Raw genomic sequence first — 15,447 nt, 5'->3', positions numbered from 1 at the left:
CCGTTCAATGTTACTTTCCTTCTGGAGTTTAGAGGCAAGAATCAAAAGGCAGATAGAGGCGGCAGTGTGCTATGGCAGAGGGGGACGATTGCCCCAATCGCCCCCCATGGATCCACCCCTGAGTCCAGTGGGGGTTCTTTGGTCTGTGTAAAGAGATGAAAAAATTTTGTGAGGGAAGGGAAATGTGAATAGGTTGGTAAATTGCTGTTAGCGAGTGGTGGGTGTTGGCTCTTATCTTGTTTATAGTTGTAAACGTTGATAGATTATTGAGGGTTTACAACTCTTGTGTCTGGGAGTGTCACAATCTGCCTCCTGCAGCTCTTGTTTGCCTGGAGGTATGTTGGACTTTCTGGAAATATATAGACTGCAGTACCACCATGCCACCAAAGGGGCCCCTGTGGCGCTCCCTTCCTTCTGAACTAAGCTCATTTTCTCAGGATGATTTACACCTGCTGCTACTCTTTAAAAGACAGCCTCGGCCAGCAGTCTGGCCAGATCATCAGGTCACTCAACCTGATAGGAAGCATTCTCCTTTGACGCTTGTTTCTGGTTATACTTACCTGTGTACCTGTCTTTGTGTTTTTGCTGTTCATTCCAGTGCCGCAGACACAGCTTCATCTACCCTGTTCCTGAGTTATACACCTATGTGGATCTCTGTGCTTTTGCTCTCTGCAGCTCATTGCTTGTCAGTGTAACCTGTTCAGCTTACTTCCACCTTTACCTGCTGTCTGCTCTCAAGTATTTCAGCATTACCAGGGTACTCGTCTCACCACCTTTCCAGAGATATCCAACCCTGCAATAGGAGGCTACTCGTCTCACCACCTTTCCAAAGGTATCCAACTTAGCAACCCGCAGGCTACTCATCTGACCACCTTTCCAGAATTATCTGACCCTGCAGTTCGCAGGCTACTCCTCTCTCCACCTTCCCAGAGGTATCTAACCGTGCAATCCGCAGGCTACTTATCTCTCCTCCTCTTCCAGAGGTATCCACCCTGCAACCAGCTGAATACTGCTTCTCACTATTGCTTTACAGTATTGCCTATCCCGCTGTTAAGATCTGTGGTTATATTACTGCCTTACCAGTGTCTCTAATAAAACCACTTAGTTCACCTACTTTCTCTCCATGGTCTTACCTTGGGAACCCTGGCAGGGAGACTGCTCTTAGAAGAGCAGTGGGTTTGCTTTTTTGTGTTTATAGCTTAAATGTTTATAGATGTTTGGGGGTCTATAGGACTTTTCTATGAGTGGGATGTTTATAGCAATACGAGGTCACTGCAGAGCCTCAGTGTGTGATGTTTAAAGCTCAGTTTTATTTACTTGGGGAGAAATGTGTAAATGTATATAGTTTCTGTCCAATAAGGGGTGGTGTTGTAATAAGCACTGGAACAGGTGCTATTCAGATGTGTTTGAATTAAAGATGCTCAGGCTCGATTACCCGAGAACAGAACACAATCGAACTTAGTGAAAATGAGGCAAAACGGCATTGTTACGTCGCAAGTTTTTCACTCTATAATTACCGCCCTCCTGGCGACCCAGCGCCATTTCACAGAGGTACACAGAAGGGGTAGCACAGTTCTTGGCAGTCTCTAGTGCACTTGGGCAGCGTCATAGCTAGAAAAGAAAGTTCAGAGGCAGCAGTGTTCTTAAAAGTCTCCAGTGATATTCAGGAGAGCTCCATTGCTAATTGTCATTGTTGAAATAGAAATAATATGGCTGGAAGTCTTGGTCTAAATCTGCAGTCACATTGTACGGTGTTATATAGCTCACACACCAACAGGACAGCTCCATTGCTAATTGTCATTGCTGAAATAGAAATAATAGGGTTGGCAGTGTTCTTCAAAATCTGTAGTTACATTGTACTGTGCCACAGCTCACCCAGAAATAGGAGAGGTGGCAGTGTTTAGTGCTGAAACAGAAATTCAAATAATAGGTCTGGCAGTGTTATTAAAAGTCTCCAATCACATTTTACTGTGCCATAGCTCATACAGAAACAGGAGGGGTGGCAGTGTTCCTGTCACTCTCCAGTCTCAGTCATGATGATACTAATCCCTCTACATCATGTGCTAAAGCCTATGTTCAAGTGCATAGTGGTTTGAAGTCAGGGAAACACAAATGTAAATAATAAGCTTGTACCTTTTAAAAAAAACAACACTTCTGTAATAAATGTGAAAGTTTACTGTAGAAAAACATACATTTTTCCAAGCATACCAGCATCAGCTAGCTCCCTTCTCTCAGCTAGATCTCAGCACCTGCAATCTACACTGTCATCATATTCACCCTCATCAGTGTGTACATCATCCTCAAACAATACTAATTCATCCCCGCTGGAATCCACCATCACAGAAGTCTGTATACTTTGATGTAATTGCCGGTAATAGCCTTCCACATGGAATTTTTAGTTCATTTTACGGAAGAGCTGTCACGAGTTTTGGGCAATTCTTTTACACCAGACCAAATGTCAAAATGTTGTGCAGAATCATCTGCATCACCACTGGGTGTCTTGGGAAAGCTAGGTTATTTCCTAGCAGCAATTTCCAGAGAAACTGAAGGACGAGATGTCATTGTGTCATGTATCACTTGAGCTGTCAGCTTGCTGACCAGCAGTTCATTGCATCTCTTGAGATCTAGGCCAGTTGAAAAGAAAGAAGACATAGCTCTTAAACCTAGGATCAAGCACAGTTGTTAAAATGTAATGATCCGATTTCAAGATGCTGATAACTCTTAGATCCTGGCAAAGTGAAAAAAGTACTTAATCTACAAGTCCAGCATAATTAGCGGAAATGCTTTGTTTCATTTCCTCCTTCAATTTCTCTTTCTGCTTTTCAAAAAGTCTAATTAGGGGAATGACTTGACTCAAGCTAACACTGTCTGCACTCTCTTCACAGGTTACCACTTTGAGTGGTTTCAGCACCTTGCACAACACGGAAAGTATTCTCCACTGCGCTGGATTAAAGTAAATTCCCCCTAGATTCTATCCTTCTTGCAGCTGCTGCATTCTCCTACATGCTGTTGCAGAATCTCGAAAATTACCCTAAATATTTCTGTACACAGACAGCATCTCCTGCATGTCATTGTCTTTTTCTAAAAGTTCTGTACCACCAAGTTGATTGTGTGAGCAAAACAGGGAATGTGATGGATTTCCCCCTGCTGTAATGCTCTAACAATATTGGTGGCGTTATTAGAAATCACATTTTCTCAGGAGAGTCCAAGCAGGATAAACCATGTTGCAATGACATACCTTATATTTTCAAGCAGGTTGTCAGCGGTATTACCTCTGACCTGCGCCTTGTCTCGTCTCTGATAACCATCTCTCACTCTCACCTTCAAAACTTCTCCCGTGCTGCTCCCCACTTATAGAATTCCCTTCCACGCTCAATCAGACTTTCCAACAGCCTTCAAATCTTTAGATACTCTTTGAAAACCCATCTCTTTTTTATAGGTGACCTTATCCTCGATAACACTATTCACACTAATGCACCCTCACAACTATCCTAATTGCCACTGTGAGCCACACTCTCTCCTTTTGTTTCAGCTGTGCCCTCTTCTCTTTAGAATGTAAGCTCTCTAATGAGCAGGGTCCTCCATACCCTTTGTTTTCATGTCTCCATTTTGTCTGCTTGTCTGTTTTTGTTTTATGTATGTCTTGTTTTATGTATGTCCTTGTCTTCCCTACTATAGGGCACTGTGGAGCACTGTGGTGCCTTACAAATATACGATGATAATAATAATAATAATAATAATAATAATAGTATGCCTCTTAGTGAAGCAGATGATACACAGAGTAGCCTGACTCAGAAAAATGCGACATTCTTGGGTACATGCTGCTGCTGTCCCTGCTGGTGAAGGCGAATCACCAACCCACTGGGCTGTCACATTCATATAATATTTTGTTTGTCCAGTTCCACTTGTCCATATATCTGTGGTTGAGTGTACTGTGGGTACAATGGCATTTTGTAGCCCAATAATTACATTTTTATGAACCTTCCGGTAGAGGTGGGGAATAGCTTTTCTAGTAAAATGGTGTCGTGATGGAATTTGTTAATGGGGACAGAAGACCTCAAGTAACTGTCTAAAACCAGCTGCATTAATATTAGATATTGGACGCAGATCTAAGACTAGCATAGTCGCCATGGCATCTGTGATCCACATTGCGATTGGGTGACAGCTTTCATACTTGCTTCCTCTTGCAAAGGATTGTTTAAAAGACAATTGTTGTAAACTACTAGTAGTCTTCTTTTTGGTCTACTTTTGGTTGAAGATCCACCCCCAGCAGCAGGAGCAGCAGCAGTGGGCCTAACACTCAAGGATTCTTCTGAGGAGTCCTGGATAGGGGAGGAGTCATCTCACCTTAGAAACTTGGATGCAGAATTAACTCTGATCACTTGTGAGGATCTTGATGATGAAGGTGTTGGAGGTGTAGATTGCAGGTGCTGGGATCTAGCTGAGAGAAGGGAGGTAGCTGATGCTGGACTGCTTGTTGTTATTTTTAGCATAAGTTTCTGATTTTGAATGCTTGAACTCGCTTGAAATGGTGTAATATGATGAGGTTCCTAGATGGTTAATGTCCCTACCTCTGCTGACTGTGGCTTTATAATGCTACAAATGGCTAGACAACTGTTGTCAAGATTGTGTAAAAGTAATTCCACACATAAGAGGTGGATTTTTTGGTCTTATGCCCAGGCATGACAATAGCCTTCTTCTTATCACTGGCAAGAAATGCTGCAGTCTTTGTTTGAAAGTGTATGAAAATAATATTGTGATCTGTGAGGTGGTCAAAATTGACTGCAAATGACTTGAAATCAGTGTTATTGAGGTTAATAATAATGTAGGGGGGAAAAAAAAGCATCCATCCAGCCAGGTTGCTGCAGTCTTTGTTTGAAAGTGTATGAAAATAATATTGAGACCTGTGAGGTGGTCAAAATAGGATGCAAATAACTTGAAATAATGCATAGTTTGAGTAGAAAAAAAAGAGCAAAATTATGTGATTTTAGCAAAAAAATTGTGATTTTAGAAAAAAAGGATCCAAAACCAAAACACGCAAGGGCGGTTTTGCCAAAACCAAAACACGAAGTTAATCCAGATCCAAAACCAAACCCAGAACATGGGAGTCAGTGAACATCTCTAGTATGAATGAATATAGCAGGTTTTTATATGAAGAGCAGGAGCTGTAGGTTCAATTTGGGCTAGCACCACAATGGAAGCTTCACACTGATGGAATTTTCTTTTTAGAAAATCAGCCTGTGCATTATTAGTTTTAGTATAATTTTAATTGAAAAGTTGCTGCTGAAAATTTGTAAAGATGATCAGGGTTAAATTCCTTTCTGCAAGCATTATTTTATGCACTTGGCATGTAAAAAGCTTCAGATAAATGTAAGATTTTACTGCTTTTATATTGTAGAGTAGTCACTATACAGACATTATTGTCAGTGGCAGCCAGTATGCAGCTGCCAAAGTTTGATGCATTGCACCCACAGTATTTTTTTTTTACTAGTGCAAAGGCCAAGCAGGTTTTCTTGAGTGTAGTTATGGTAAATCAAATTATAGGTTCCCATGGAAACAGAGCACATGTGCAGTAAGTTGTCATTCCCCCTTTTCACTGGGATATTAAATGGTTTGTGGGGGTGGATGCACTTGCATCTGTTTGACTGCCTGGAGTATTTTACGATGTGACTTGTCATGGTTAAATTTACTTTAAAATTTAGCCTGGCTTACATTTCATTGTTTTCTGTCTTTATATATATCAATGTACATGTTCAAATACATAATATTGCAGACATAGACAACCTGTGGCTCCTCAGTGTTGTGATATTACCTGGTAACATTATATTGCTGACAGGGTATGCTGGGTTATGTAGTTCCACAGCAGCTGTGTAACCCAGCAGCATTACCATGGTTTACAGAGTTCAGAAAATATGTTTTAGGTATATTTAGCAGGCAACACACTGTGATACTGGCATTGATGCTGGTTAATTGCACTATTTCTGAAATTCCAGGGCACAAAATTGACCATTCCCCTGATTTACCCAGGACACATTTTAGTCCACTCAAACCACGCATTATTATCAGGAAATGATGGAAAATGCAGTTGATAGTTGACCATGATTGGCCTGTTTGTGCAGCCTTTTACCACAGGCATAGGTTAAGCCAATGGTGGCGTTACACTAGGCTTTGAGGGGCGGCAGGGCCTGATTAAGGTTTCAGGTCGCCCTAATATGCTTGTAGCTCCCCCCTCGCCTTCCACACCAGGATAATATGCAGTAGGTAAAAATGACCTTGTCCTTAATTTAAAATCCAGCATCCTTCGCTCCAACCACAAATGTTTCTTTTCCTGTGTTTTCGAATCTCAGCTCCACCACAACCCTCTTCAGAGCCGGATTTAGACCTTACAGGACCCTAGGCAGGATACTGGTTTTAGGCCCCCCCTCCCTGAAACAATCCATAGCACTATATTTTTGTAGCATACCATATAACCCTATAGTTAAGCAGAAGTTAAAGCATGTGCCAGGGACGGTGCGCCGCCAAAAGAGGTGTGACCATACAATTGGGGGTGTGGCTTGTATCATTGGGGGCGTGCCTAACATGTGAAAAGAGCCAGGCCACCCTCCTACAGAAAAAGGCACCCCTAAATAATTACAGAGCAGTCCCGTTTTTTAAGTAGTTGGGTCAAAACAACTTAATAACTATTTAAGTCAGGGCAGAAATACTTACTAAGTTGTTTGCAAAAAATTTCAGCTCGCCGCTCAGGGGGCGGCGAGCAGAAATTCCGCGAGTAAATACCGTATTAACGGTAAGATTTTTTGAGCGCTCGTTTATCAGCATTACTGCTAACAATTGAATACGCCCCTAAGCCTGATTCATTGAGGAAAGTAAAGCAAAAAAAAATGAGTAACTTTGGACCTTGGCAAAACCATGTTGTATTGGAGGGGGGAGGTAAATTTAAAATGAGGACAGATTTATAGCTGGGATAGCGCATGTGCTAGATCAACTTTCGGCGTTAAAAAAAAACCCCAAAACATCCTGCGCGGGTTTCTACCCTCTAGAGAGACCGATTTTAGTTAACGCAGCGTTAAAACTTGTGCAATTCAATTTGAAATCTTGGAAATCCACCCTCGCACGCTAATGATTGGTCAGAGCAAGTTTTTTCATGGGAGTGGAGGGGAGGGTTTAACGAGGCCATCTTCACTATAAAAAATAACGCTGCCACCAGCAAACTGTCATTTGCTGATAGCTGTTGGCTGGTTTGGTGACTGCATATCTGGTTTTGACTTTTCTGCATTGCATCTGGCTTTGTGAGTTTTCTGGATTTCATTGCATTGGCATACAGTACACTACACACTACTTACTACTATTTTAAATACATTTTTTTCGTTATATTTAATTTTTATTAATATATTACACTTCAATAGACATTAGTACATACATACATACAGACATACATACATACAGACATACCCACTTTTACTAACATGTAACACCCCACATACATACATACATACAAATACCTATATTTGTATACCTTATTGGTGTATTTTTTGCTGGAGTCACACAACCACATACATACTCCACGAATCTGTATTTGTTCTTGTATTTTTCTAAAGTGTGCAAATTAGCCTTATTTTTTTTTTTATTACATTTCCGATAGGCCAAGTATTTCTTATAACCTAGTGCAAAATAATTTTCCCATTTATTGTAGTATAGTATTTGTTTTTTAAACTGCAGATTAGGTAATATAATACATTTGTTAATCTCATGCCAAATAATTTATTTAAATTTGAGTCTAGGATAGCATTTTATATAGGTCAAAGTAATATATTTATTAACCTAGTTCTAAAGATTTGTCCCATTGTAGTATAGACTAGGATTTAGTACCATTACAGTATAGTATCTGTTTTTTTTTATTGTAGATTAGGTAATATACTATTTCTTAACCTACTTCAAGATCATTTCTTTAAATTGTACTATTTAGGATAGGAATTTATATTGCATATAGGTCAAAGTAATATATTTAATAACCTAGTTGTAAACAATTGTACCATTGTAGTCTAGGCTAGGATTTTGTACCATTGTGGTATATTATCTGTTTTTATATTGCAGATTAGTTAATACAATATATTTCTTAACCTACTACCAAATCATTTTTTTCATGGTAGTATAGGATAGGTATTTAAATTAAAATAACACATAATTAATAAATTAATCAGTGTATTTAGGTAGTTATTTTATTTTTAAGCTAGTTCCCTTTTTTAATATTAGTACAATATTAAAGAGCAGCCATGTCTTGGAAGCATAGGGATTCTCTCTTTCCACTGGACAGCCAAGAGGAAATTGTTAGTAGTGGAGAGGAATGGGCAGAGAACCGTGCACAGCGTCGAGAAAAGCGAAGAAAACAGCAATTTGTGAGTAGCATTCAACCATCTACAAGCAGACAGCAGGCACATCAGGAAGGGGACAGTGAGGAAGATGACGATGAAAGGACAGCAGCATCAGGGTCCATGCGCTTCACAGAGGAGGAGAATGATGTCCTTGTTGGTCGGGTACTGCAGCACTGTGAAACGCTGAAGAGTGCAAACACTCAAAAGACCTCCCACAAACTGAAATCCAAGATTTGGAGCCGGATAGCCTCAGAAGTGTCATCTGTTGGAGTTCGCCCCAGAACTGTTGAAGTTTGCCAGAAGCACTTTCGGGACTGTAAGCGCACCACCAAAGCAAAGATGGCAACAGTTGCAAGACATGCCAGGAGCACAGTTGGTGGCAAACCACTGCGCATCAAATTCAAACCGTGGGAGGAGAAAATGCGTCAGATTCTCAGGGCTGATCTTGTGGGAGGAGTGGAAGGGACAGTGGACACCCTGGAACCATCCACTTTCCAGCCACAAGATAGATTTAATTTAACAAGTCTTTAAAAATTTTGATATGATTTATTTATATGATTACTAAAAATTTATTTTCATTTACAACAGAAGAAGAAGATCCAGCACGCCCCAGAAGAGATGCAAGGGAAGCAGTACCTGGGAAGAGAAAAGCCAAATCTGGATATTTATTTTAGATTTGGGTTCTTCTCAAGGACAGAAGGGCCAGAGGAGTGGAGAAAAGGAAGGTATGATCTAAACTGTTCAAGAATATATACACATTATACACATTAGTCATTTATGGATTAGCCAACTTAGATAACATAGTTTACTGTACAAATTTAATTCAGTTAAATTAAGTTTTTTTTCAAAGATAAGTACAATGTTTGAAAAAATGAATACTCCTGACTACAGTTAGCCTACCATATATTTGTGCATTTTTTCCATGTAAAATAACTGATTTTCTAAAGATACAGTAAAATCCACACAACAATAGGTACAGCCACCTTTTACTTAGTTCACCTAAAATGTATTAGCACTAGGGATGTGCACCGGCGACTTTTGGTGTCTCGTGTTTTGTGTTTTGGATTCGGATTTTCTTGAGGTTTTGGGTTCGGATTTGTTTCGCAAAACACCTGCCGAAAGGTTTTGGTTTGGATTTAAGGTTTTGGATTCGGATTTTTTTTGAAAAAAGCATAAAAAGTTCAAAAATCAAGTTTTTGGGCTTATTTTCACTCCTACGCTACTATTAACCTCAATAACATTCAATAACAATCATTTCCACTAATTTACAGTGTATTCTGAACACCTCACAATATTGTTATTAGTCCAAAATGTTGCAACGAGGTATCTTTCTGGACTGCGTAGTGGAGTGGTCCCCACAATATAATAAGAAAACCATCAACTGGTCTTAATTACACCAAAAATTGTACCTGGACTGCGTAGAGGAGTGGTCACCACAATATAATAAGAAAACCATCAACTGGTGTTAATTACACCAAAAATTGTATCTGGACTGCGTAGAGGAGTGGTCACCACAATATAATTTAAAAACCCTCAAATGGTCTGAATCCCACCAAAAATTGTACCTGGACTGCGTAGAGGAGTGGTCACCACAATATAATAAGAAAACCATCAACTGGTCTTAATTACACCCAAAATTGTATCTGGACTGCGTAGAGGAGTTGTCACCACAATATAATTTAAAAACCCTCAAATGGTCTCAATCGCACCAAAAAATGTACCTGGACTGCGTAGAGGAGTGGTCACCACAATATAATAAGAAAACCATCAACTGGTCTTAATTACACCAGAAATTGTATCTGGACTGCGTAGAGGAGTGGTCACCACAATATAATTTAAAAACCCTCAAATGGTCTGAATCCCACCAAAAATTGTATCTGGACTGCGTAGAGGAGTGGTCACCACAATATAATAAGAAAACCATCAACTGGTCTTAATTACACCCAAAATTGTATCTGGACTGCGTAGAGGAGTTGTCACCACAATATAATTTAAAAACCCTCAAATGGTCTCAATCGCACCAAAAAATGTACCTGGACTGCATAGAGGAGTGGTCACCAAAATATAATAAGAAAACCATCAACTGGTCTTAATTACACCAAAAATTGTATCTGGACTGCGTAGAGGAGTGGTCACCACAATATAATTTAAAAACCCTCAAATGGTCTGAATCCCACCAAAAATTGTACCTGGACTGCGTAGAGGAGTGGTCACCACAATATAATAAGAAAACCATCAACTGGTCTTAATTACACCAAAAATTGTACCTGGACTGCGTAGAGGAGTGGTCACCACAATATAATAAGAAAACCATCAACTGGTCTTAATTACACCAAAAATTGTATCTGGACTGCGTAGAGGAGTGGTCACCACAATATAATTTAAAAACCCTCAAATGGTCTGAATCCCAGCAAAAAAATGTACCTGGACTGCGTAGAGGACTGGTCACCACAATATAATAAGAAAACCATCAACTGGTGTTAATTACACCAAAAATTGTATCTGGACTGCGTAGAGGAGTGGTCACCACAATATAATTTAAAAACCCTCAAATGGTCTGAATCCCACCAAAAATTGTACCTGGACTGCGTAGAGGAGTGGTCACCACAATATAATAAGCAAACCATCAACTGGTCTTAATTACACCCAAAATTGTATCTGGACTGCGTAGAGGAGTTGTCACCACAATATAATTTAAAAACCCTCAAATGGTCTCAATCGCACCAAAAAATGTACCTGGACTGCGTAGAGGAGTGGTCACCACAATATAATAAGAAAACCATCAACTGGTCTTAATTACACCAAAAATTGTATCTGGACTGCGTAGAGGAGTGGTCACCACAATATAATTTAAAAACCCTCAAATGGTCTGAATCCCACCAAAAATTGTACCTGGACTGCGTAGAGGAGTGGTCACCACAATTTAATAAGAAAACCATCAACTGGTCTTAATTACACCAAAAATTGTATCTGGACTGCATAGAGGAGTGGTCACCACAATATAATTTAAAAACCCTCAAATGGTCTGAATCCCACCAAAAATTGTACCTGGACTGCGTAGAGGAGTTGTCACCACAATATAATTTAAAAACCCTCAAATGGTCTCAATCGCACCAAAAAATGTACCTGGACTGCGTAGAGGAGTGGTCACCACAATATAATAAGAAAACCATCAACTGGTCTTAATTACACCAAAAATTGTATCTGGACTGCGTAGAGGAGTGGTCACCACAATATAATTTAAAAACCCTCAAATGGTCTGAATCCCACCAAAAATTGTACCTGGACTGCGTAGAGGAGTGGTCACCACAATATAATAAGAAAACCATCAACTGGTCTTAATTACACCAAAAATTGTACCTGGACTGCGTAGAGGAGTGGTCACCACAATATAATAAGAAAACCATCAACTGGTCTTAATTACACCAAAAATTGTATCTGGACTGCGTAGAGGAGTGGTCACCACAATATAATTTAAAAACCCTCAAATGGTCTGAATCCCAGCAAAAAATGTACCTGGACTGCGTAGAGGACTGGTCACCACAATATAATAAGAAAACCATCAACTGGTGTTAATTACACCAAAAATTGTACCTGGACTGCGTAGAGGAGTGGTCTCTACAATATAATTAAAAAGCCCTCCACGGGTCTGAATCCCACCAAAAAATGTACCTGGACTGCGTAGAGGAGTGGTCACCACAATATAATAAAAAAAACCATCAACTGGTCTTAATTACACCAAAAATTGTACCTGGACTGTGTAGAGGAGTGGTCACCACAATATAATAAGAAAACCATCAACTGGTGTTAGATACACCAAAAATTGTATCTGGACTGCGTAGAGGAGTGGTCACCACAATATAATTTAAAAACCCTCAAATGGTCTGAATCCCACCAAAAAATGTACCTGGACTGCGTAGAGGAGTGGTCACCACAATATAATAAGAAAACCATCAACTGGTGTTAATTACACCAAAAATTGTACCTGGACTGCGTAGAGGAGTGGTCCCTACAATATAATTAAAAAAACCTCCACGGGTCTGAATCCCACCAAAAAATGTACCTGGACTGCGTAGAGGAGTTGTCACCACAATATAGTAAGAAAACCATCAACCGGTCTTAATTACACCAAAAATTGTACCTGGACTGCGTAGAGGAGTGGTCACCACAATATAATACGAAAACCATCAACTGGTGTTAATTACACCAAAAATTGTATCTGGACTGCGTAGAGGAGTGGTCCCTACAATATAATTAAAAAACCCTCCACGGGTCTGAATTCCAAAAAAAAAGTTTCTTGACTGCGTAGTGGGGTGGCCCCGGTATACAATTTTTTACCGGGGCCACAATATAATTAAAAAACCCTCCACGGGTCTGAATACCAAAAAAAAAATTTCTTAACTGCGTAGTGGGGTGGCCCCGATACACAATTTTTTACCGGGGCCACAATATAATTAAAAAACCCTCCACGGGTCTGAATTCTACCAAAAAAGTTTATGGACTGCATAGTGTAGTGTTCCCCACAATATTATTTAAAAATTTTGCAGCAACAGTCAACGTTGTTTAATATCTGATACACCTCTATCTGGACTGCATAGTGGAGTGGCCCCGGTACTAAATTTGGTACCGGGGCCACAATACCTCCTCCAACTTCCAAGTGTAGTAGTTCTAGCACGTCAATACCTCTTGTTTTAAATTATGACAGGGCATTTTACTTTTGGTTTAATTTTTTGAATTTGTTGACATTTTGTTTTACTTTTTGAACATGGCAAATGACTGTTGAATGGTCACATAATGCCAAAATAAGAGTTGCAAGATGGAATTGTCCTTGGGCCCTCCCACCCACCCTTATGTTGTTGAAATAGGGCATGCACACTTTAACAAACCAATCATTTCAGCGACAGGGCCTACCAAACAACTGTGGCTGAAATGATTGGTTTGTTTGGGCCCCCACATCAAAAAAACAATTCATCTCTCCCTGTACAAACTAAACAGGCTCTACTGAGGAAAGATGTCGTCCTCATCCTCAACCTCTGATTTCTCTCCCCCTACAGTGTGTACTTCCTCCTCCTCACACATTATCAATTCATCCCCGGTGGACTTCACAACCACAGGTCCCTCCGTACTATCTGGAGGGCAGTGCTGTACTTGATTGAGGAATTGATAATTAATTTTTATGAACATCATTTTTTCAACGTTCTGAGGAAGCAACCTCCTTCGTCGCTCACTGACCAGGTTCCCTGCTGCACTAAAAACTCTTTCCGAGTACACACTGGAGGGGGGACAACTCAGGTAAAATAGAGCCAGTTTGTACAGGGGCTTCCAAACTGCCTTTTTTTCCTGCCAGTAACAATATGGACTGTCTGACATGTCTATTTGGATGGTGTCAGCAAAATAATCCTTCACCATTTTTTCAATTGTGACAGCATCCAATGCAGCGACAGTAGACATGTCTGCAATGGTTGGCAGGTCCTTCAGTCCGGACCAGATGTTATCAGCATCCCCGCCACCGGGTCTTTTAGGAAAACTGAGCTTTTTCCTCGCAGCCATAGATGTGGAAGAAAATGAGGGTGGAGCTGTTGGCATGTCACGGTCCTCTTCAGAGGACAATCTCCTGACCAGAAGGTCTTTGCACCGCTGTAGACTTGTGTCCGCCGGAAACAGAGACACAACATACGCTTTAAACCGAGGATCGAGCACGGTGGCCAGAATGTATTCCTCTGACTTTAAAAGAGTGACCACCCTCGGATCCTGCCAAAGCGTATGAAGGGCTACATCCACAAGAGCTACATGCTTGGTGTAATCGCAATGGTTTACCAGCTCCTCCCTCACTTTCTCCAGCTGCTTCTGCAACAGCCTGATCAGGGGAATCACCTGACTCAAGCTGGCAGTGTCGGAACTGACTTCTCGTGTGGCAAGTTCAAACGGCTGGAGAACCTTGCACAACACGGAAATCAGTCTACACTGCGCTTGACTGAGGCGCATCCCCACTCCTTTGCCTATGTCGTAGGTGGCTGTGTAGGCCTGAATGGCCTTTTGCTGCTCCTCCATCCTCTGCAGCATATAGAGGGTGGAGTTCCAGCGCGTCACAACCTCTTGTTTGAGGTGATGGCAGGGCAGGTTCATGCTTTTTTGATGTGCCTCTAGTCTGCGGTAGGCACTGGCTGAATGCCGAAAGTGTCCAGCAATTTTGCGGGCCACCGCAAGCATCTCCTGCACACCCCTGTCACTCTTGAGGTAATGCTGCACCACCAAATTAATGGTGTGGGCAAAACATGGGACGTGCTGGAAATTGCCCATATTTAATGCCTGCACAATGTTACTGGCATTGTCTGACACCACAAATCCCCATGAGAGTCTAAGTGGGGTAAGCCACTGGGAGATAATTTCCCTCAGTTTCTCTAATATGTTGTCAGCGTTGTGCCTCTTATTAAAGCCTGTAATGCACAATGTTGCCTGCCTTTCCACGAGCAGCCGTTTTGTAGATGCTGCTACTGATGCAGCTGTTGCTGTTGCTGCGGAAGGGGATGCATCTACCCAGTGGGCTGTCACAGTCATATAGTCCTTCGTTTGCCCAGAACCACTTGTCCACATGTCCGTGGTTAAGTGGACAGTGGGTACAACCGCATTTTTTAGAGCACTGAGGACACTTGATCGTACTTCTCTGTTCATTTTTGGTATCGCCTGCCTAGTGAAGTGGAATCTCGACGGGATTTGGTACCGGGGACACAATACCTCCATCAACCCTCTAAATCCCACCCCACTGATGGCGGACACTGGGCGCACGTCTAACACAAACATTGCAGTTACAGCCGAAGTTATACGCTTTGCAATAGGGTGACTACTATCGTATTTTGTGGTCATGGCAAACGACTGTTGGACGGTCAATTGTTTTGTGAAAGACTTAGCGGTCTTACGACTTCCCCTCTGGGAAGATGACCGACTAACAGCAGCAACATCAGCAGTGGGAGTAGTAGGCGTACCGCTGCAGGATTCCTCGGATGAATCCCGTATTGAAGAGGACTCAGTCTGGCTGCTGACTTGGGCTGCAGGACTGAATCTGATGGAGATCATG

Source organism: Mixophyes fleayi, chromosome 7 (genome assembly GCF_038048845.1).
Source record: "Mixophyes fleayi isolate aMixFle1 chromosome 7, aMixFle1.hap1, whole genome shotgun sequence".
Classification (NCBI taxonomy): Eukaryota; Metazoa; Chordata; class Amphibia; order Anura; family Limnodynastidae; genus Mixophyes; species Mixophyes fleayi.
Note: the sequence above shows the minus strand (reverse complement) of the source record.